The following is a 22,891-nucleotide window of genomic DNA, read 5'->3' on the forward strand; positions in this document are numbered from 1 at the left end:
TAGGTAGGTATGACTATGTCTTTATCTAACTCAGGGTCTCCACAGTGAAGTACCCTAGCAACTCTTGTTGAGATCAAGCCTAGTGTTGAGATTTCCAAAGGTATGGCTTTAGTGCTCAGCTTCTAAAGGGTTTTTGTAGGAGTTCCCATCTTTGGTAGTTCTACCAATGTTTTAATAGTATCTTGCTCCTTTTCTTTTGATGTATCCTCCTTCTCATCAAAATTCTCTTCTTCTTTACTTGGCTTCTGTGAGGTATTGCCTACTACTATAGGTGGTGGAAGCATTAAAATTTTAGTGCAAGTAGCTGTATAGGTGAAAGGTGGTTCTTGTGGTTTAATCTTGTCTCTTTTTGGTTCTACTACTACCTTTTATAACTCATCTACACTCACCCATATAGGGTTTTTGCATAACTGTGTCTATACAGTGGATTGATGAAGGATCTTGGAGAGATCATCTGTAGTTAGGGGATTGTTGTTCTAAGCTAAATTGTCAGGAACATCTTTAATAGTTATTGCATTTGTAGCTATGATGGTTACATGAGGAGGTCTAGGAGGTGGCATTTGTGTCTTGCACACTCTATTCCTCTTCTTCTTGTTGTTTAGTTGTTTTCACATCTTCTTCCTTTTTTATTTCTTCCTCCTCACCTTTTTCTTTGTCCTCCTTATCTTTCTTTTCTTCCTCCTCTTTCTTCTTTTCTTCATCTACTTTTCTCTATTGTTTCCTTCTCGTTCTTTTCCTCTTACTTCTCTTCCTCTCCTTTCTTCTCTTTTATTTTCTTTTTCTTGGCACTAGCCTCTACCTTATTTGCTTCCTCATCCTTGTCATCAATTACCTTGTAAATTGTTTTCCACAATTGTGTGGATTTATTTACTACATCCTCAATCTTTTTTTGTAGGATGTTGAAGGCTCTATATTTAGATGCAAATTTGCCACCATGTTTCTTATAAGCCTTTGTTATTTGACCTCTTGTTCGGTCTAGCATCACTCGTGCAAAGCTTGATTCTTTGATCTCCTTTTCCATATTTAGATAGTAATGCCATTTAGTTTTAGTTATCTCATATAGCTCTCTAGGCATAGTATTATCTAGCTCTAATTCCTCTATTTTTGAATTAGCCATCATGGCATATACTGATTCCTCTATTTTATTTTGTTCTTCTCTACTTAGCTGATTTAAATCAATTTTTTTCAAATCATTCAAATCTACATTCCTAATATTTTCACAAATTTGTCTATGGTAGATTTTGGAGGATGGCTTACCACTCTAAATTGGTTAATATCATCTAACTTTGTTCTTTCCTCATCGTCTTTGTCTGGCTATGCCACATATTTTCTTCTCTTCTTTGGCACTTCATTAGGCTATTCAGTAGCCTTCTTCTTCTCTTTTGTTGCCTCTTTGGCCTTTTGTGTGGATGCCCTTGTGGTAGCTCTTATTGTTGGTGTTGGCTTGGCTTGTGTAGGCTTGGCCACCTTCTTGGCTTTCGAATGAGCTGGAGGTTGAGTTTTAGCATTTCTTTCCTTTTTGTTAGCTAGTGTAGGTTCTTCCTTTGCTTCTTTCTCCTCAACACCTTACTACTTATCTTCTCCTAAGCCCTATGTCAACTCTATTGGGCCTTTCCCTTGCTCTTTTTCTTCTTCTTCTTCACCTCTTGCTTCTCCTTCAATATTTGCACAAATTTCTTTTTTATTTTCTTTACTAATTTATCTTTCTTCTTGATAACAAAGGCTATCTTCAATTCTATTTCAATGTTGGATTTGACAACATCATATGTGCCAAAGTGAGGAGCCTCCTTATCTATCTCTTTTGCAAGCAATGATGTGATTACTACTGAGGCTTCATCTATATCAAGTTCATATCTCAATGGCCTTAGCCATCTTACTCTTGGTATTGCTTCCTGGATGTAGGTATAATCAATGTCAACTAGAAAGCATATTTTGTTGATATGTTTCTCCACTAGGGAAACTGGTATTCTCACCCTTTGCTTCATTTGGGCTTCAAAATTCTCACCCATCTGATCAATGAACTCATTTATTTGTGTGATTGTAGTTTTGTTTGGGTTCCAATTCACCTTTCCAATAGAAGGAAACTCTTCCATAACATAAAAGAATATGCACATAAGAATTGAACCAAAAATGCCTTGAGCACCTTTTGATCTCCTTATTGGTCTTAGGTTTTCATTTATCTACTACAACATTAGTTCTGCCAGATCATATGTATGATCTTTCTTCATAAGTTTATAAGCTACATCAACAACTATGCATGGCACATTGTTCAATCTACTAGATTGTTAAAATTTCTGATAGATTACTCTCACTACAAAATCTAGAAGGGGATCAGTTATAGTATCAATAGTCATACCCCTCTTGTTCCATTTGGCTCTTATATTCTTTTCAATGATCTCTTTGGAATCATTGTGTAGGGTCTTAGGCCTATCTAGGGTTGGGAAACCCATAACCCTATGTACTATCCTTTTTGTAATCTTTATTGGTCCTATTTCTAGCCACAAACATCCATTGTGAATTTTGCTGAGGACAATCCATATCCATTTAGTTTTGAAACCTATAGGGTAAACTAGGGCATTAGTCAAACCCTTTTTCTTGACTATTTGGAATTCATCCTTCAGAATTTTGTTTTTGCACAATTTATCATAGGATTGAAATATCTCAAGATCATCTATTGCACTATCTTGCAGTTATAACACTTTCTCACATCTTGTACCATGAAAACTTTTGGTGGAATGATGGCAATGCACCAACTGGATCATTTCTATAGGAAACCTTAGGGATTGGCCTAAACTCAGGTTTTTTTACTTTATTACTAACTAACTAGACCTCATGACCTTCATTTCCTCTGGGGTTTCTTGAACTAGAAGCCATTATACTGAACTAGGGTTTTAATGTATTAAAAACATTAACACTGCATAGCTCAACACTTGATAAATACCTTAGATCATCGTAATGTATGCTAAATCATTGTTGAGATCAATGAAAATGGCCTCAAGATTGTTGTATGATCGCTCCTACACTCTTTTTATCTTTTCTCTATGTTCAAATGGCATGAAAATGATCAAAATTTAAACTTATGCCTTTCAAAACCTAGCACTCAATGCTTATTGCATACAACTATAAACTCGACACTTGAAGGTTTCACCATGACTCGGCTCCCATTGAATTTTATTTACTTAGCTTCCACTAGATTTCTACTTCACTCGGTATCAACTATCAACTTGGTCACTATTACTAACTTGGTATAGTTTGGCAATTTTTATAGAAACTTCAAATTTTGATTTGGCATCTTTGCTCATGCAGATTTCTTCCTTGTAGTACTTCTTTGTCTTGAGATTGATGTATGATATAACTTTGCATATTAGTCCCATATGCCTATTCTTGCTTAGTTGAATGAGATGTGATCACTTGACCTTTTGGGTGAAGTGATCCCTCCATTTGACATGCTATACTCATTTTTCTTTTTCCAAGTCTTGTTCATTTGCCCTCTAATTTTTTCAACATCAACCTTCCCTTTTCCTTTGTTGACTTTTATCTTGGGTGGTTTTGATTTTTTTGGGAAATTCCTTCTGATATGACTAATTTTCAAGAAACTAAAACATGTGTTTTGGCTCAACCATCTACTGTAATTTCCTCTAAAATGCATCCTTATGCAATTTTCAGGAATGTGTCCATACTCTTGACAATAATGACAATTATACTTGGTGTTATAGTCCCAATTGCAATGATGTCCATGATTTTTTCCCTTTGCAGGCTGATTGGGTCTCCACATAACCTTTGATCTGCATTCAAATGCTTTATGTCCATACTTTTTGTAGTTGTAGCAGTGACCCTCAAATCTTGGTGTCCACATGGTCTTGGTTTTGCATTCATGTGCTTGATGTCCTTATTTTTTGCAGTTATGACAATAGCTTTCTTTCTTTGGCTTATCATGCTAATGATGATTCTTGCTCCTAAATAAATTAGAGGTATGTCCCTTTTTACCATAGAAATGATAAGTAGGTTTAGTGTTCTTACCTTTGTTACTCCTTTCTTCTGCAGTCTTGGATGATTCTCCTTGTTCAGTGTTGGTGTAACCAAGTCTTGAAGTATCATTACTAGCCCTTGGTGATTTTAGTAGTTTCTCAAAGTACTCGATAGCCTCATTGGGTTTGTTGAAGTTTTTTACTATCTCCTTCTCTCTTTTTAGGTCATTTTGCAATTTTTCATTTTGCATTCTCAAGGTGGAGATCTCAATGTCCTTCATGTGTAGCTCATGATGAGCATTCATCATCTGACTTAAGGTGTCAAGCTACATATTTGAAATTCTTTCAAACTCAATTGTCTTCTCCTCTAGTCTATTGGTAAGATTTCTCTTGTCATCTTCTATCATGGCCTTGTCTTCAGTGGCTCCCTTCTTTTGTTCAGTCACTCCACAAAGCATTATGGCTTGTGATTCTTGTTCAAGCTTGAGTATTTTGATTTCTTCAGCTTGTGCTCTATTTTTCTCCATCAATTAAGCTATTGTTGCATCAAATTCCTTGGAATCTCCATTTGAAAATATTTTTTTGGGATCAGTTTCCTTGTAGTGTATGTCATTTTCAGCTATGGCTATATCCTTCCTTCTCTTCAAGGACTTTCTCAATTCTTCTCTGGCTTCCTCCAATTTGTGTAAGGTGAGGTACACATCAATCACTTGATTGTCTATGATATTCCCAAGTTTGAAGACTTCCATCTTCATATGTTTTCTCTAAGCTGTTAGGATTCTCCTTGTGAGAACCTTCACTCTGATACCAATTGTTGGAATATTCAAATGCGAAGAGTACTTCTGAGAGGGGGGGGGGGGGGGGGTTGTCAATCAGAAGTATCACACCTTTAACCTTTTCTAATCCTTTAAAACAAATAACTAAAAATCAAATGCATGCATGTAAACATATTTAAAAAACATAAAGTAAACACATGCATCAATACATGTAACACCAAAAACCCTCTAGGAATAAGAAGGTAAAACTAGGATGGGGATGATACCCACAAAAATCACTATAGCAATAATTGTTTGACCACTTTTGATGGTTTACCCTATGAAAGGACTACCCTATTAAAGGCTTTACATGGTGTTAATAGTGACTTGGTTAAAGGATTTACAAACACTTTACATGATGTGTCACCCTGTTAAAGGATTTAGTCACCTCTTCAAAGGATCTAGAAAATAGTTGTTAAGCTAACCTATCAACATAGGATTTTCACTATATAATACAATTGATAGAGAGTATTAGAAACCTTTTATCTAATTCCTTACAATCTTCAATTTCTAATTTTAGGCACTTTATCTACTCAATATGATGTGATCCTTGATTGATCTAGTATCTATTTGTATTCCTTGTATTGTTCTTATTAACTGGATGTGTAATTGTTGCTCAATACACTAAGTCTATGATCTCCCTACTGTTTTCCCTATTTGCAACTTTTCTATCAACTTAACTTCTATTTGGCAACTTAAAATCATAGGGTCTAAACCTCCTTAGAAAGACTTCATAGACTTAGGGTTAGGTATGGATCTATGATCCATATTGAATCTTTAATTCCCACTAATTCCTACATTTTTCTCATTGGTTGCATGCCTTCTCTATTTTTCTGATTGGTTGCATGTTGATTACATAGGAAATATACAAGATTCATTTTTATCCTTATTATCCTTCGAAATCCTTCTATGTTGGTTCCAAAAATGGTTTAGATATGAGCTTGTGAGGGTACAAACTCGTATGTTGATTATGTGTTACTCGACACATATTGGACTACTGGTGCTCGGTACATATATTATCCTTCTTTGTATGACATGTATTGCATTCTATCTTTCTTGAGACATGTATGACTCTGGCTCACTTGGACTACGTAGTTTTCTAACTTTTTTGGCATCAACTGTGACTTGACACTTATATATCACTCGACACCTATTAGAATTTGACTTGGCACAAACTATGACTTGACATACATACTGTACTCGGCTTCAATGTAGAAAGTGGTTAAGTGTGTTGACACTCAAATGTCAAAACCATTCTAAGACCAACAAATCATCACCCTCAATATAATGGTCATCATGTACTGCATCAACATGCTCTAGGAGCCTTTGCATATATTTCCACAACTAGTAAAAATGTGTTGAAGTGGAAAAGTATTCATCACCTAGATCTACTACTCAACTAAATTTCCCGAAAGGTCACTCAATGAAGTAATAGCAGATGAAACTACTTTATGTTGGTGTGGTGCTCGGACAACTGGTACAGGAAGAGGTATAAAAGGCTAATGCCATATGTGATTCCTCATATTATCACTTAGCTTTGCCCCAGGCCTATCTTGAGGCATCCCTCCACTAACCTCATAAAATGATTTGATATCAAAATAATTGGATTTCAAACCCAATTCAAATTCAGCCCATAGTTTTTTAAGAAAGTATATAGACACCTCATGATTTGTGTGTAGTTGATGGTCAAAGACCATCCACCACTACTCCAAAAAGTGTGCTAATATATGTGGATGCATGAACCATCTAACAGAAATGTGAGGCTTCTTCTTGCTAATCTAAAGACCCATCTAAGGGTTTAGAAAATATCTTTTAAAATTCCCTTTATTTAATTTGATATGGTGGACCTCTCTATAGGATATGCCATTAGAATAAAAGGCATGCATGTTTTGCCTCCATAATCTAAAGCTATCAATGTCACAATCCAAATGATCAATAGAGTGTACAACACCTTGCATACTATTGTCAAGGTGGAGTAGGTGGCAGGGAGTAAGCCTCATGCCGATTGATCTAAATATCACACATGAGGTCGTGAAGTTTGTGCCTCATGCTCTCCCTCAGATCCTCTGCGGTAGGTGCTAGAGGAGGACTTGAAAGTCATGGAGGCAAGGGTGGAGGTGAGTCCATCAAATATAATTTGCATATATGTTTAAACAACATAAAAAATCATAAAATTACTATTTAATAAAATAAATCTAAAATATCAATTATATAAATGAACATCTTTAAAACCATATCAATTATGTAAATAAATTTGAGCACTTAAGTAAACGTCAATGTTATGGCTAATTGAATATTATACCAAATTTAACCCTAATCATAAAATAATACTCCAAAAATGTGTTAATAAATCACCATAATTTTGAATTCTAAAAATATCTTATATATATGTTTAGGATTATGCCTTAGCAAATCTATGATTAAGGTTCAATATTATAACAATTAGGATTGAACATATAAATAAGATTGTGGTTTGGGTTAGGATTTAGGGTTATCCATTTAGGATTAGTATTATGATTGGGGCACAAAATATAAGAGTAATTAGCATTTATGATTAGGACTAAAATTAGAATAAGTGTTTAAAATTTAGAATTAAAATTAGGGTTTACAAATTTTAGGATTGCATGCTAGCTTTAAGTATTATGATTTTTAATTATGGCTAGCATTGGGATAATTTAGTGTTTAGTAATTTAGATTTCAGCATTTAGGACAATTATTGAGCAATTAGGGTCTACCATTTATAATTATGGTTTGGGATTTGGAATTAGGGAAAGGGTAAATATTATGGTATGGGTTTACATCATTAAATTAGAAATATGATTAGGATTATGGTACAAATTTTCTAGGAAATTTAATATGAGTGTTTAACATTTATATTTAAATGTTTAGGATTATGCTTTAAAGCATTTATGATTAAGGTTTAATATTAAAACAATTAGGATTTGACATAAATAAGTTTTTGGTTTGGGTTAGGATTCAGGATTATCCATTTAGAATTAGGGTAGAGTAATTAACATTATGGTTGGGGGACAAAATATACTACAAATTAATTTAATTACCATCAAACTTAATATTCCATCAGGTTTAATATAAAACCAATTAGGATTTAACATAAAAAAGATTGTGGTTTGGGTTAGGATTTGGTAACCATCAATTTAAATTAGGGTAGAGTAATCAACATTATGATTGGGACACAAAATATACCATAAATCAATTTAAGTACTGTAAACCTTATGATTAGGATACCATATATTAATTTAGCATAAAGGTTAATATAACATAAGGTTTAATATTAAAATAATTATGATTTAACATAAATAAGTTTGTGGTTTAGGTTAGGGGTTAGGGTTATCCATTTAGAATTAGGGTAGAGTAATTAATATTATGATTTCTAATTATGGTTAAGATTGGGATAATTTAGTCTTTACTAATTTAGGTTTTAGAATTTAGGGAAATTATTGAGAAATTATGGATAATCATAATTTACGATTAGGATATGATTAGGATACCATAAATTATTTGTCAAAATATACCATAAATGAATTTAATTACCATAAAGCTTAATATACCATAAGGTTTAATATTAAAAAAATTAGGATTTAATATAAATAAGATTGTGGTTTGGGTTAGGCTTTAGTAATCATCCATTTAGAATTAGGGTAGAGTAATCAACATTATGATTATGACACAAAATATACCATAAATTTATTTAAGTACCATAAAGCTTAATATACTATTAAAATATTAATTTATGATTAGGATACCATAAATTAATTTAATTACCATAAAGCTTAATATAACATAAGGTTTAATATTTTAATAATTTAGATTTAACAGAAATAAGATTGTGGTTTGGGTTAGGATTTAGGGTTATCCATTTAGAATTAGGGTAGAGTAATTAACATTATGACTGGGGTACAAAATATACCATAAATTAATTTAATTAACATTATGGTTAATATTGGGATAATTTAGTGTTTAGTAATTTAGATATTAGCAATTAGGGTAATTATTGAGAAATTAGGGTCTACCATTTATAGTCATGGTTTGGCATTTAGAATTAGGGCTAGGGTAAAGATTATAGTATGGGTTTACACCATTAAATTAGAAATATGATTAGGCTTGTGGTAGGTATTTTCTAATAAATTTAATATGAGTATTTAACATTTATATTTAAATATTTAGGATTATGCTTTAGCATTTAAGATTAAGGTTCAATATTAAAACAACTAGGATTTAACATAAATAAGATTGTGGTTTGGGTTATGATTTAGGGTTATCCATAATTTCTCTAAGGTAGAGTAAATTTTAACATTAAATTATTGGGGCACAAAATATAAGACTTAGCATTATGACTACTAGTTTAAGACCTATTATGTTTAAGATTAGGCATTAGAATTTAAGATTTAGAATTATAGTTTAGGTTTAGATTTAGGATAGATGGATGATAATTTAAGATTATATAGTTTAACACTTATAATTCTAGTGTTTAAAAATTAGAATTAGGATTAGGGTTTACATTTTAGGATCACGTGCTAGCTTTAAGGATTGTGATTTTTAATTATGGTTACGATTAAGATTACTTTCCATTATGGGCACTATTATGGTTACCTGGCTATGGATCAAGTGTTAGTTTTAAGATTTGAAGTTACAATTAGAATTAGGTTTTACACTTAGCATTAAGTTTATTAATGATTAAGCTTAGGTTTCTCAATTTTAGTTATATAATGGTTAAAATTTTAATTAGTGTTAGGGTTAGGCTTAGAATTATGGTGAGAGTGAGATTTTACATCAAGGCTAATACTATGTTTATGGTTAGTGTGTAGTTTTATTAAAAAAATACAAGGTCATTAAATTATTGAAAAATTTTTTGTAAAATTTATCTAACTAAATAATGAAATGATAAATGGATATGATGGTCCATATAATTTTGAGTAGGGGATTTAAAATTGCATTTGATTTCGGAGGGAAACATTACATATTGAAACTCACAAATAGAATTGAAGAGCTCATCTACATTTAAACATCATTAATAGGGCTAAGGTTGTGTTAAGGATAAATGGTTATGTATGATTTTTTAGGATTAGAGATTTAGGTAATGTTAGGATTAAAGATTTGATCTTACAGTTAGAGTTACATGAATCTAGGGTTTAGAGTTAAAATTATGGTTTTTTGGTAAGGAAGCACATTAAATACTTAGCTTTATATTTAGGGTTTAGATTAAATTATTGTACAATTATGGTTAGGTTGAGGTTAGACTTAGGAATATAGTTCATTTTACTTTTTTTATTATATGGTTTACAAACTAATTTATAAATAATTGCTATTTAATTGAAATAAATCTAAAACATCAATGTAATGATATGTTTAAACAATCTAATTTACATCTATCTAATCATTCAACATTTTAATTTTTATTAAATACATTGAAACATCTAAAATAATAAATTTTAAATGAACATTTAAAAAAAAAAATTAAAATTAATAGATATGAAACTATTTAAACAAATAGGTACAATAATCTAAAGATAAAACTATTAACAATGGAATTTTACAATTTTACATATTAAAAGTAAAAATAATAATAAGTTGATAGAATTATGAAGCATAAAACTAAAAATAGTGAAATAAAATATCGAAAAATAAATCAAAATGTCTAGTACACTAAAGAAGAGCAACAAGGGGTCAATAGAAATCCAAAAATGGGCTCCTATTTCTATGCTAAAATTGGGCTCCCATTTTAGATGCTAGTGAAAATGACTAAAAGCCCCCAAAAAAGTAAGTTTTATAGTTTTTTAGAATTAGGCCTAATTCTAAACAAATCGGGTACCCGATTTTTAAAATGCACTTCAAATAATCGATCCATATTCAAAAATTAGGTACCCAATTTTTTAATATGGATCGAGCACCTGAACCATAATGGGTACTCGATTTGTTAAAATCAGGTACCCATTTTTGGAAAGCTCTCATTCTGTAGAATTCTGACCCAACTTTGTGCATTCACCCTACACAAATGTCACTTTTATTTATTTATTGGACCCTTTTCGACATCTTAGCAATACATGTGTTAATACAACATTCTATTAGTGTCATGCCCAAAATACTAGGCAAAAACACACCATCAATTTATTTTTTTCTTTTTAAATAATTAATCTACTAAGTTTATACATGCTACACTGATCAGGTCATGAATGTTAGAGTAAATAATTAATATTTAATTATTTATTCTATTGCTTAAGTTTACTTAGGTCATGCATTTATTTAATATTTTATATTTAATGCATGTAGTGGTTAGTTGTTGACAACTCGGGAGTTTTCTCCTTTTTTAGCATATTCCATTTTTTGTGGATATGTGCTGAGTTGTCATTTTTGTCCTCTACCTCCTTCCAGCTTGTTCTACAAGCTTCCTGGAGCTCTTTATATTCGGGCTCTCTCTCATTGTAATATCGATCATCATATCATTTCTTATTGTAAATACATTTCTTCTTGTGTTTGCATTATGATGGCTCTCATGTCCGTTTAGGGTTTTTCCCATGCTCCATGCTTTTCCCCTTCTTGGTTTCTCTTTGACAGGTTTCGCATGCAGGTGATCTTGGCGTCTTCGGAGTTGGTTTTCCTCAACTCCAACATGGTATCAGAGCCTTCCTGCTGCTGCTTCGTTGAAGAAATTTTGAAGCCGTGATTTGAAGTCACAAACCCTAGTTTGTTTGTGCAATTTTTCTTCAAATCAGGGGATCAGCAATTTTTGGAACACTTTCAGCCCAAACGGACATCACCATTGGATCCGGAAGGCCGTTTGCAGTCAGGATTCATATAAAGCTTGTCGTTTTTGGAGACAGGGCAATTTTGGCGAATTTTTGAGGCCTCCAGGAGTCTGCCGTACGGTCGTACGGACGCTGCGACGATTTTTTTTAAAAAAATATATATTCCGGGCGCAACACCGCCGCGCCACTGCGGGGCCACCGCCGCGCCACCCGCGCGCCGCCCGCAGCGGCCGCAGCGGGCAGCGCCGCCCGCGCTCCGCCTCTGCTCGGCCTCCTCCCGGCCTCCGCCCGTCCTCCACCTCCGCCGGCGGCTCCTCCCAGCCCGCCGCCCTGCGGCCACCTCAGCCGGCGGCTCCTCCCGGCTCCTCCGCTCGTGCTCCGACTCCGACCCCCGACAGCACTGCACAGTCAGCAATTTTCTGCCATTCTGTGCGTGACACGTGGCACGGGCGCCACGTGGCACATTGCCACGTGGCCCCTGCCACGTCATCAACTGTATATGCCACGTGGCGATGCCACGTGGCACCCTTTTTTTGTGACGGGGGTTTGGCCGTCAATTTTAAACCAACAGTTTGCTGACGTCAGCATGACGTCATCCCTATGTCATCAACCTTGCTTGCACTCTCCTTCAAGTTCTCTTTTGGACCTACTTGTGGTTTTTTGGCCATAACTCTTGCATACGGAGGTATTTTTCCGATCCGAAAGAAGCGCCGGAAAGCTGGTTCCGAGACGGAGATTTTGGTGTAGGTATTTTTAGGTTTTGATGCCTTTTTATTGCCTATTTTTTCAGTTAAAGTCCGAAGTCCTGTTTTTGACTCCGGCATGCATATCTTTTGCGTCCCATGTCTGTTTTTGGAAAACTTTATATTTTTGGAAAGCTGATTCTGTGTACGTTTCAGAACTATTGTTTTTTTTCCTCACTTTTGGCCTCTTCTCTTTCTATCATAGTTTTGGCGTTTTTACTCTATGGTTGATATTTTGAGTGTTTTAGGCCCGAGGATCATTTTCCTGGCATGGTTTGCTTTCTTTTCGGCTGTAATTTCTTTTGGTTCAGCTCTTTTTCAGTTTTGATCATTGTAGCTATCTTTTTGAAGCACTTTTTATTTTCGCACTGAGACAAATTGTCACTTTTGCTTTCTGGGAGTCATGAACGTTGTTTTGAGTCAGGTGTACTTGCACTATTTCATAAAGCACCATGGGGGGGATTATTTGTTTGCTGTTTTAGGCATTCTCCCTTTGTCAAGTGAGTGTCCCTTCCACGACATTAGCCCATGCAGAGTCAGTTAGATCGTGTCTTTATCGGTGTCTGTACCTATTTCCCTCTCTCCTCGTTCTTGGTTCGTTTGCAGAAGATTTTGGCTCACCTTCTCAGTTGCCTGTCATCACACCCCGTCTGCATTAAGGGGGGATTATGCTGTGTTCTAATGCATCCGTGGTTCGATGGTTCGATAGTGTGAACTATGTATTCAGTGGTTGATCCTACATACAAGGCGATTGCAGTGGCTGGCTACCTATGCATTTCGGTGAGATGGATCATCTACCATATAGACATGCTCGGCTCGTGCCTTCTTCTTCCATGGAGGTTTCTTCAGATCAGCAGTTTGACAGATTTGCAACTTCTTCATGCTTCAGTGATGCTGCTTCTTCATGATCATTCATTGTTCCTGTTTTAGGGGACATTTTCCCTAGTTGGAGACTTCTTCAGTTCTTCACTGGGTTCTTACCTCTTTTTAGGGGAGGGTTTTTCCCATGTGGTTTTCTCTCTTTCCCGTTTACAGAGGTTTCATCTTCTTGCATTGTACTTGGGTACCTAACATGGCCTCGTTGCCGGGACCCATTATGCATTTCATCTTAGCTTTGTGAGCTTAAGGCATTTCCCTAAGTTGCACTTAAGGGGGGGTGTTAGAGTAAATAATTAATATTTAATTATTTATTCTATTGCTTAAGTTTACTTAGGTCATGCATTTATTTAATATTTTATATTTAATGCATGTAGTGGTTAGTTGTTGACAACTCGGGAGTTTTCTCCTTTTTTAGCATATTCCATTTTTTGTGGATATGTGCTGAGTTGTCATTTTTGTCCTCTACCTCCTTCCAGCTTGTTCTACAAGCTTCCTGGAGCTCTTTATATTCGGGCTCTCTCTCATTGTAATATCGATCATCATATCATTTCTTATTGTAAATACATTTCTTCTTGTGTTTGCATTATGATGGCTCTCATGTCCGTTTAGGGTTTTTCCCATGCTCCATGCTTTTCCCCTTCTTGGTTTCTCTTTGACAGGTTTCGCATGCAGGTGATCTTGGCGTCTTCGGAGTTGGCTTTCCTCAACTCCAACAATGAAAAGATGACAAAGGTTTAAAGTAAGTTTTGAATACATATTATTATACTGCAGAGTTGATGTCTCCACATACTGCATGGTTTGAACCTCTGAAATCCTAACACTATAGGAACACTTAGTTTTGGGTTAAATGAGTTGATTGACTATCATTTAGGTTCAAAGTACAAGGCTATGACTTCCAATTCAAATTACTTTTTAGGGTTTCTAAATTTATAAGTTGGCTATGAAGCTATCCCTATCAACACTATATTAGATCAATCTCTAAGGGAAACTAATTAAGCCTTTAAAGGTTAATCTATCATAACACGCTAAAAATAAATTTCATATATCATCATAACATATTTTAAACTAATTCAAGACATTGAATATTCATCATTAAAATAATTATGATATATTGCCTAGCAAAAAAATCCTGTGCCACCATCAAGTTGGTTATGCAAGAGCCCTTCGATAACCCCTTCAAAGCTATAAATTATTGGAATTGAATTTTTGAGGTTATTTAAAATATTTCAAAATTAAAACTAAAACTAAAACATCTTTTTAATATATAATTATATCCCTCTATTCGTTTGTCCAAAAATTACAATACAACATATCTAAATTTTAAACTAACAATCGATTTTATAAATAAAGATTCCATTCATGATTTAGTTGAAAAACACTCTAATATATCTTGAACAATAAGAATTAAATCTAATTATTATTTAACCGATCTAAACTTTAATTAATTCCTAAATCAAACAAATCCATTTAAATTTAAAATTATTCTTTGCTCTTTAACTTACAACACATTTAAAACATGCAAATCAATCATTATTTAAAACTTAAGTTTAACTAAATAATCAAAAAAATAACATAACTAACTAATTTCTAATACCTAACATATTCTATTTAACATTATCTAATTTAAAACATATTAAAATCTAATAAATAAACTCAAAACTAACTAAGATTAATCTTAACTACGTCAAACTTAACTATCTTAACTTCTAACATTAAAATTAAAATGAAACTATTAACTCACTAACAATTACCTCTAATTTAATGTCTAACTCTAAATTAAGCTTACTATACACTAACACTTTAACCCATATTCACTTTAATAATTAGCTTTATTTCATATTAACCCATCAACTAAAACATACTAACTACTCTTACACATACAAATTCACTAGCAATTTATTTAACTAACTAACTAAAATAATAACAAAAAATAATTATTATAATAAACTAATTCTAATTGTAACATTTAACAAATTAAAATTAACTTAATTTTCCTAACAACTAACTATTATCTAACATTAACTACCCCTAACCCATCTACCCAACATGACTACCTACACTTGGAAAGGGGGTCAAGTAGGCTATCCCACCTACTTTCCCCACTACCCAATGCCCCATGCATTTCTCCAAACAACAGCTGCTAAGGAGTACATAAGGCATTGTAAGGACTACTTTTAAAGTCTAACATCTCCTTAAATGTGATTGGAGAGTGATTTTCAAAGTAGAATTTGAATTTTTGTTATGCAGATTTATTGTGATTTATTGTTTGAACAGCCACCATTTTTTTGACTTTGTCTCCATCTTGTCCCAAGGTCTACGTACCATGTGAAGATTTAAGTAGGGTTACATTTGCAAGATAGAGAAACACTTATGTTTTAGAGCATAGTAGTTATTACAAAAAGATTTGTGGGTGGGACTTTAGGTAGGGTAAGATAATATTTTTTTAATACAATATGGATATTATTACAATTTTTTATTTCTATTTAATTAATTTATAATATTAATTTAATTAATAACAAAAGGTAATAAAAAGATCTAAAAGGAATATTCCCTATTGCAAATGGGATTAATTTCTTTCTTCATACAAAAGGTAGAGAGTTTTAGCTCTAAGAATGAACAATTTTCTCAAGACCCATTTTTTCTTCTAACTGTTAAGTTTTGAATGCAAATTATATTTTCATGGCAAGGGTAGTGTGTGTGTGTGGGTGGGTGTGTGTGTGTGTGTGTATATATAAAAAAAATAAAGAGTTTAAATGTTTTGTTAATACAATAACATAGGATTATTTCCCCTTCCAATCAAATACAAAAATGCAAGAGGAGATTTAATTCATGTAGTTTTAAATTTACTTGACATAATTCGAATTCAAATTTCATAACTTAGCATATATCATCATTTTATCTAACTAATACTAATCAAATGAATATGATTTTGAGCTATAAGAATGCCACAAAAGGGTAAAACATCATTGCATCCATTTTCTAATAAACACATACATATAAACTAAATTGCAAGAAAAAAATCATATGGAAGAATACTGCTCATTTTTTTTTTTATTGAACCACCTAATTCAAAGGCTTCATTGGGAAAGAACCAAGAAGAAAACCCAACATCATAGCAATTTTCAAAATAAGTTTAAAAATAACATTTTTACACAAGATTACTATCCTGAGGAAAAATCTCCCAACATATTTGAATTTCAATAACATTTCTGAATTTCCTTCTTGGTTCCACAATAGGGAAACCATTACAAAGTCTGCAACAGAACAAGTTGATCATGAAGAGAACAAAAATTGACTAGGAGACAACCAATCTTAACATGAAGACAATTTTAAACAATCACTCCCATCCAGGTTTGCACAATAGGTTTGTCATTGAACTAGACTAGGGAGAAGATGAATTTTCTCAACAGGAGATGTTAGCCACAACACCATAACAGGTGCCCTTTTGGGGCTATAAACTCAAGAACTTTTATTCTTCCATTTCTTAAATTCTAAAACTCAAAACATGGTTTGTGCTAATGAGTAGGGGCCCATTGCACCCTACTCTCTCTCCCTCTCCGCGTCTTGAGAAGAGACTCTGCACTATCAGAGTCTAACTAAAGACCTCTTCTTATAAATGGCCACTTCCACCCTATCTAAGGGTGAGTAATGCCAATACAACCCATACAATCCCCTCAAAAATTAAAGAAAAATACTAAGAAAAAGAATTTAAGAAAAATTCATTTCAATCCCTCCCAAACATATTCATCAAACATCTGAACATACATATGCAAGAAAACTACATAAGCATGCAACACAACATGAACAAAATGAGCTTAAGGGATTCCTACCTTCATAGTTTGAGATGAGCTTTCCTTCCTTCTTCTCTTTCAATCCTAAATTTCTCTCTAAAACTAGAGGTTGGGTGAACACTCTTCCTTTCTCAAATTTTCCTCTAAATAGGATATTAACTCCCCCACTTGCCTAAATATTCTAGAGTCTTCTAACTCAACTTTCCATAAGGCTAACCTCAAAGTGGAGTTTAACTTATCCAACTCATGGTGAAACATTCAATTTTCATATAAAGCAAAAATGGGATATTTGGGTGACCATAAAAGTCAACAAAAGGGGCTAGAGGGGTGGAAAATGCCCCCAACCCATACTCATACCCCTTGGGTACTTAGTTCCCATGATTTTTGGTCTCTAAGAATATATAGGGACCTATCAAAAAACTTGAAAATTTTGACTTCCTAATAATCATCAAAAATGTAAATTAATCACTAATCTTTATTAGGGCAATTAATCTCAATTACTAACTAATTAGGAAAAAGGTAACTAACCTGGTCCAACTTAGATCTTAAGATTACTTGGTTAACCCTAACTATCAAGCTAAAATACATATATGTGTCACAAGTGTCAAGTGACACTCTAAAATAACTGTTACAAAACATTAACACTTAATGTTTACCTAATGATACATTCATTCAATTCATAATACAAATAAAATATGAACAACGGGGTCTACATCTTTTATTAGACTCAACCCTGGTTTTCACAAATGATACATAGGGTCCAGTTCTAATTCTCCATTAGATTTTCTAGTTAATAAATTCTACACACTCATTTCACACATCAATAGCTTGAAAAAATTGCATGCATATATTTAAAGCTTATTTGGATAGTCGCATAAATCAAAACATAAATCTTTCATTTACATAACCCTTTCTAATTTTGACACACACATTTAGTCATCTATAATTACATAATCAATATAACATGACATTATTCATTAATTTAAATTAAAATACTAGAATAATCATCATTAGGCATGTATATACCTAAACATCATAAACATCACCAATTAAGGAATACTAAACTATATAAATGTGTATAACCTAATCATCGAGGTACCATAATCAACATCATCATCATTGGGTGAAAGCACCTTGTATGATCGTTAGTGAAATTTTAAAGTTTAAATAGTTGAGATAATTTAGTAGCTCTTAAATAATTGAGTATTAAAATATGGATGTCTTAACTAATCTCAATTTTTATTAGGACAATCATAGCATAAAACATTACTTCATATCCATTTCAATCTCCTATAATGGTTTTAACAGAGAATTCATATTTGATAATTACATACGAGGAGGGACTTTACAATTAGATTGCGTGATCCTAAAACCTTAATGAAAAGTAATAGACTTATCCAACAAAATGTTGTAAATTATTAAGAATAATAATATATGCACCAAAATCTTTGGGAAGCATAAATGTTGTTTTATGAGGATCAAGTTTGCAAATGTAATAGCGTTGCCTATGCAGTATGGGTTTTACTAATAGAAATAACATCTTGTGTTTATAAAGAGCATAAGGTATGAAGGGACATGTCCATTTATGGTACATATCTATTCATTAAATAGATAATTATTATAATAACCTATATATGTATGTATGTGTGTGTATATGTGCATAAATATATATACATATATCTATATTCATATAAAAAAAACTTATAATGAACATATCTATATTTAAAATATATCTCATAAATAATTATATATATTCATCAGTGTAAGGCTCTAGCTTAGGACATAATTCACCCAAGACCATTGAACTCAAACACAAGCACAATAGTAAACCAAAGAGAGAGTATGATTAGAATGATTATATTCATTCAATATGCCATATCAAAGTACACTAGAAGTGCCTGTATATAAAGGCCTCTATATAGCTTCTAGAATGCATAGAAGCTAGAAACATGATAAGTCATAAAACCAAGCATATGTCCACCAGATATTGGTTATCCTTCATTAAGCATGGTAGTAAGTGCAATGATATGAGGACAAGCCTACAATGGTGTATCATGTAAATTAGTGTTGTAGACAACATGTGCTAGAAAGGGAGTGCGAATAACTATGTTGTCTACATGACAACTTAGTGAATGATGCCAACTCTAGTTGTTCTAGACACCATGTGCTGAAATAGAGTTGCATACTTCTATGTTTTCAACATGACAACTCATGAGAGTACACAAAATTCTAAGTGTCTTACCTAAATAAATAATAAAATAATGCATTAACCTAAGTAAACTTAAGTAAAGTGTAAATAGTAAATACTTATTTACACCAACACACCCCCTTAAGTGCAACTTAGGGGAATGCCCTTAAGCTTACAAAATCTAGGATGCAATGCATGATGGGTCTTAGCTAGTAGGCCATGTTAGGTATCCATGTATATAATGCAAATGGAATCTCTCATAAAGCAAAGAGAGAGGGATAACCTCATGGGAAAAATTCTCCCCCAAAAGGAGAGATGAAAAACACATACAATGTATGGATGGATGGAGTAATTAGGACCCCCCCATTATGACATACATCTAGTATATACATAAGAGAATAATGAGAAGAGGAAAAGAGATAGAATAGGCTCCCCCACAAAGAAGAATGCCTACCAGTGACTACTCTGATGAAGAAGCTTATCCAAGACTATATAATGGTGTTCCTCCCCTTAGGAAGAAACAAGGCCAAGGGTACATATGAGACACTTTCACTATGTGTGTAAATAATCCCATGGATAAGTGATGTCTCTAAAACCTAGTTAACTAGCTGAAGAACCTATCTCAAAGAATTTTTATCTATTTAACTGATGAAGAAGCCCTTTGAAACTACTAATCATAAGTATCAATAATTACTTCAACCTATGATGATCGATCATGTAGAGAATGAACAAGAGGGTTAGATGAAGCCTTTGTGACAACTGAAGAAGGTGCTACTGCATCAAGAAGAAGAGGAAAACAATCAATACTATCCTCCAAATCTATCGTTGAAGCTAGAATTAGAAGATTGGAAGTACCTTACTGTGTTGGACCTATCACTGTGGCAGTATATGCATGTGGATTGGACTAAGGTGGTGACCTCTCACTATAGCTATCGATAGAACCCCACGTGTATGAATCTATTGAAGGACTATTGCTAGTGTCACTATTAGTTTCCACATGATATGATGTGTGGGGAGGATTAAAGGACAAGTTTGGTGAACTTTCCTCAAAGTGTACATCCTTCTCCATAGAAATCTGATGTGTCTCAAGATCCAATAGTCTGTATGCCTTCATATCATCTTCATAACCAATGAAAGTACAAGGGTGATATGAATGTGCCTTGCATCCTCTAGAAGATCTTTTTGCCCATGTAGGACAACTAAAGACTCTAAAGTATGTCACAATAGGTTTTCTACCACACCATGCCTCAAAAGGAGTCTTTCCATCTAGGGCTACATGAGGCTCGATCAACTAAGAATGTGAGTGGCACTACTGATTGCTTCAACTTCTAGTGATGGATCTAGAGACTTGGCTTGTACCATGTAACTTGCCATATACTTAAGAGTGTGGATCCTCAAAGCTACAACATCTATCTTATGTGGACTAAATGCGGGTGGAGTCTAAAGATCAATGCCCTCAACTCTACAAAAGTCTTTTAGTCTTCTATTCACATGCATGCTTCCATTATCCATTCTTAGAACTTTGATGGTTTTTTTCAACTTTTGTTCAACATGAGTCTCGAAGGCAAGAAACTTGTCCAACACTTCATTCTTATGACAAAGAAAGTAGACACAAGTGTACCTTGAAAAGTCATCAATAAAAGTAAGTATATAGTGAGCCTGGCTGACTTATGTCACTACAAAAGGTCTTGCTAGTACCACGTGAACCATCTGTAGAACAACTGGTGCTCTTGAAGACTTTTCTTTTTGTAAATTCCCTTCTAGATGCATATTCACTAAATCTATTGAACATTCACCTTTGGAAAATTGATTTGGATTAGACCTTTGACCATTTTGTTTGTGCAAAGTTGCTGAAGATAGTAGTAGGAAAGATGTTCAAACTGTCAATTCAATAATTGCATTGTTGAAGTTGATTGAGATAACAAGGACTTTGAAGGAGACTTGGGCACAAAACAGGAGAAAGATTAAAACCTTTTGTCATGATTCACTTTCCCTACTACAACCAAGGAATCATCTTTAAGACTATGCATATATACTGAGTCTTGAAGGAACTCAACTCTATGTCCATCTTTGAGGTGAGTGATTTGGTAGATTGAAAGGAGATTAGAACTTGGGTTTGGAACATAGAGAACATCTTGAAACTTTTCATTTTCCATCTCCACATTTCCTTTCCCTTCAACTTCCATTTTGGTATCATCTCCTATGAAGATGTGTGGTACCTTTGACTACTAAATTGAAGAAAAATCCTTCTTTAAAGAACCCATGTGATAAGAGGCACCTAAGTCAAGGATCCATTCCTTTGAAGAATTTGAATTTTCCATAAGTGCTTGCCCTTTTCCATTTGAATCTGAAGAAGACCCTTTATCCTTATAAGCATTAGGAAATGGAACATTATGTTTCTTCATGATGTTGGTCAACTCATCAATCTTTTTAAGATAACACTCATTTTCTTCATGACCCATTTTCTTGCAACAAGCACAGTTTTTCTTCTCCTTATTGTTGTCCCCCTTCTTGTTGGAATTTGAGGAAGACTGACTTTGTTGATTGGATTGTGGTGTTGTCTTTTCTGCATCCTCTAATTTGTTCTTCCACTTCTTTTTCTTACCCTTTTCCTTTATTTGAAGACTATCCAGCTAAATTTGGAGAACCCTCATTATTGACCACCAATGCTTTAGACTTAGGTGATTTGAGAATCTCCATTGATTTCAACTTTTTTTCTTCAGTATCCAGTAGATCAGCATATTCATCAAAAGTGACTTTCTTATAGGAAAACCCTAATGTAGACTTTGAGGTGTTAAAAGAAGAAACAAATGTGGAATACTCTAATGGTAGCTTGTTATGTATGAGATAGATCAATATGTCAGCTTTGATAGAACTCCCGCAATCAGTAAGCTTTGTCCTTAGTTCACTCAACTTGATGATGAAATCCTATATAGAATCATATAACTTAGGATCTAAGGAGACAAGCTCATCTGCTATTTTGAAAAAATATTATTTAGACACTTTACCATATAGGTTTTTGAGGGTATCCCAAGCTTCCTTTGACGTGGAACACTTCTTAATTTGATACATGATCTTGTCATCAACCCTCAAACATATATCACCTAGGGCTTTCCTATCCATTACTACCCAAGCTAAAATATTACTTGTTGATATATTATCACCTACTAGTTTAGAATGAGTACCATCTACATATTAAGAAACTCCATTGTGCATTAAATGATACCACATTTTGATGGACCATGTAGCATAATTATGTGGAGTTAATTTTGGAAACTTAAAATTTCCCATAAATGTAAAAAATGAAAAAAAATTATAGAAAATAAGGAACAAAACACCAAGAACATTCCCCCTTTTCACTAAATCAAGAAACCCCCCAAAATAGATGCTTTTGGCACTTTACAAGTAGTGCGATTATAATTTCCACTTGCCAATTTTGGCCTTTGTGGACTTTTCATTTTTCTTGCTACAACCTCTTAATGAATTACAAATCTGGAATTTTGTAATGTGCTACAATTCTAAAGCAATATAAAGCAAAGAAAGGCCATATTTTTTAAAGTGATACTTTTGTCCACACAACCCTATAATTTGACTATAGATCTAGAAAGTAGACAAAAAATAAGGCACTTTCAAAAAGAACAAAACCTATTTTTGAGTCTAGATGTGCCCGTACAGAGCATTTGGAGTTGCAAAATGCAAGATTATGTAGGTACAATTGCCAAAAAATTTATATTCTGACAAAT

Source organism: Cupressus sempervirens, chromosome 7, assembly GCF_028749045.1.
Source record: "Cupressus sempervirens isolate cs-2001-9-10 chromosome 7, ASM2874904v1, whole genome shotgun sequence".
NCBI classification, from domain to species: Eukaryota; Viridiplantae; Streptophyta; class Pinopsida; order Cupressales; family Cupressaceae; genus Cupressus; species Cupressus sempervirens.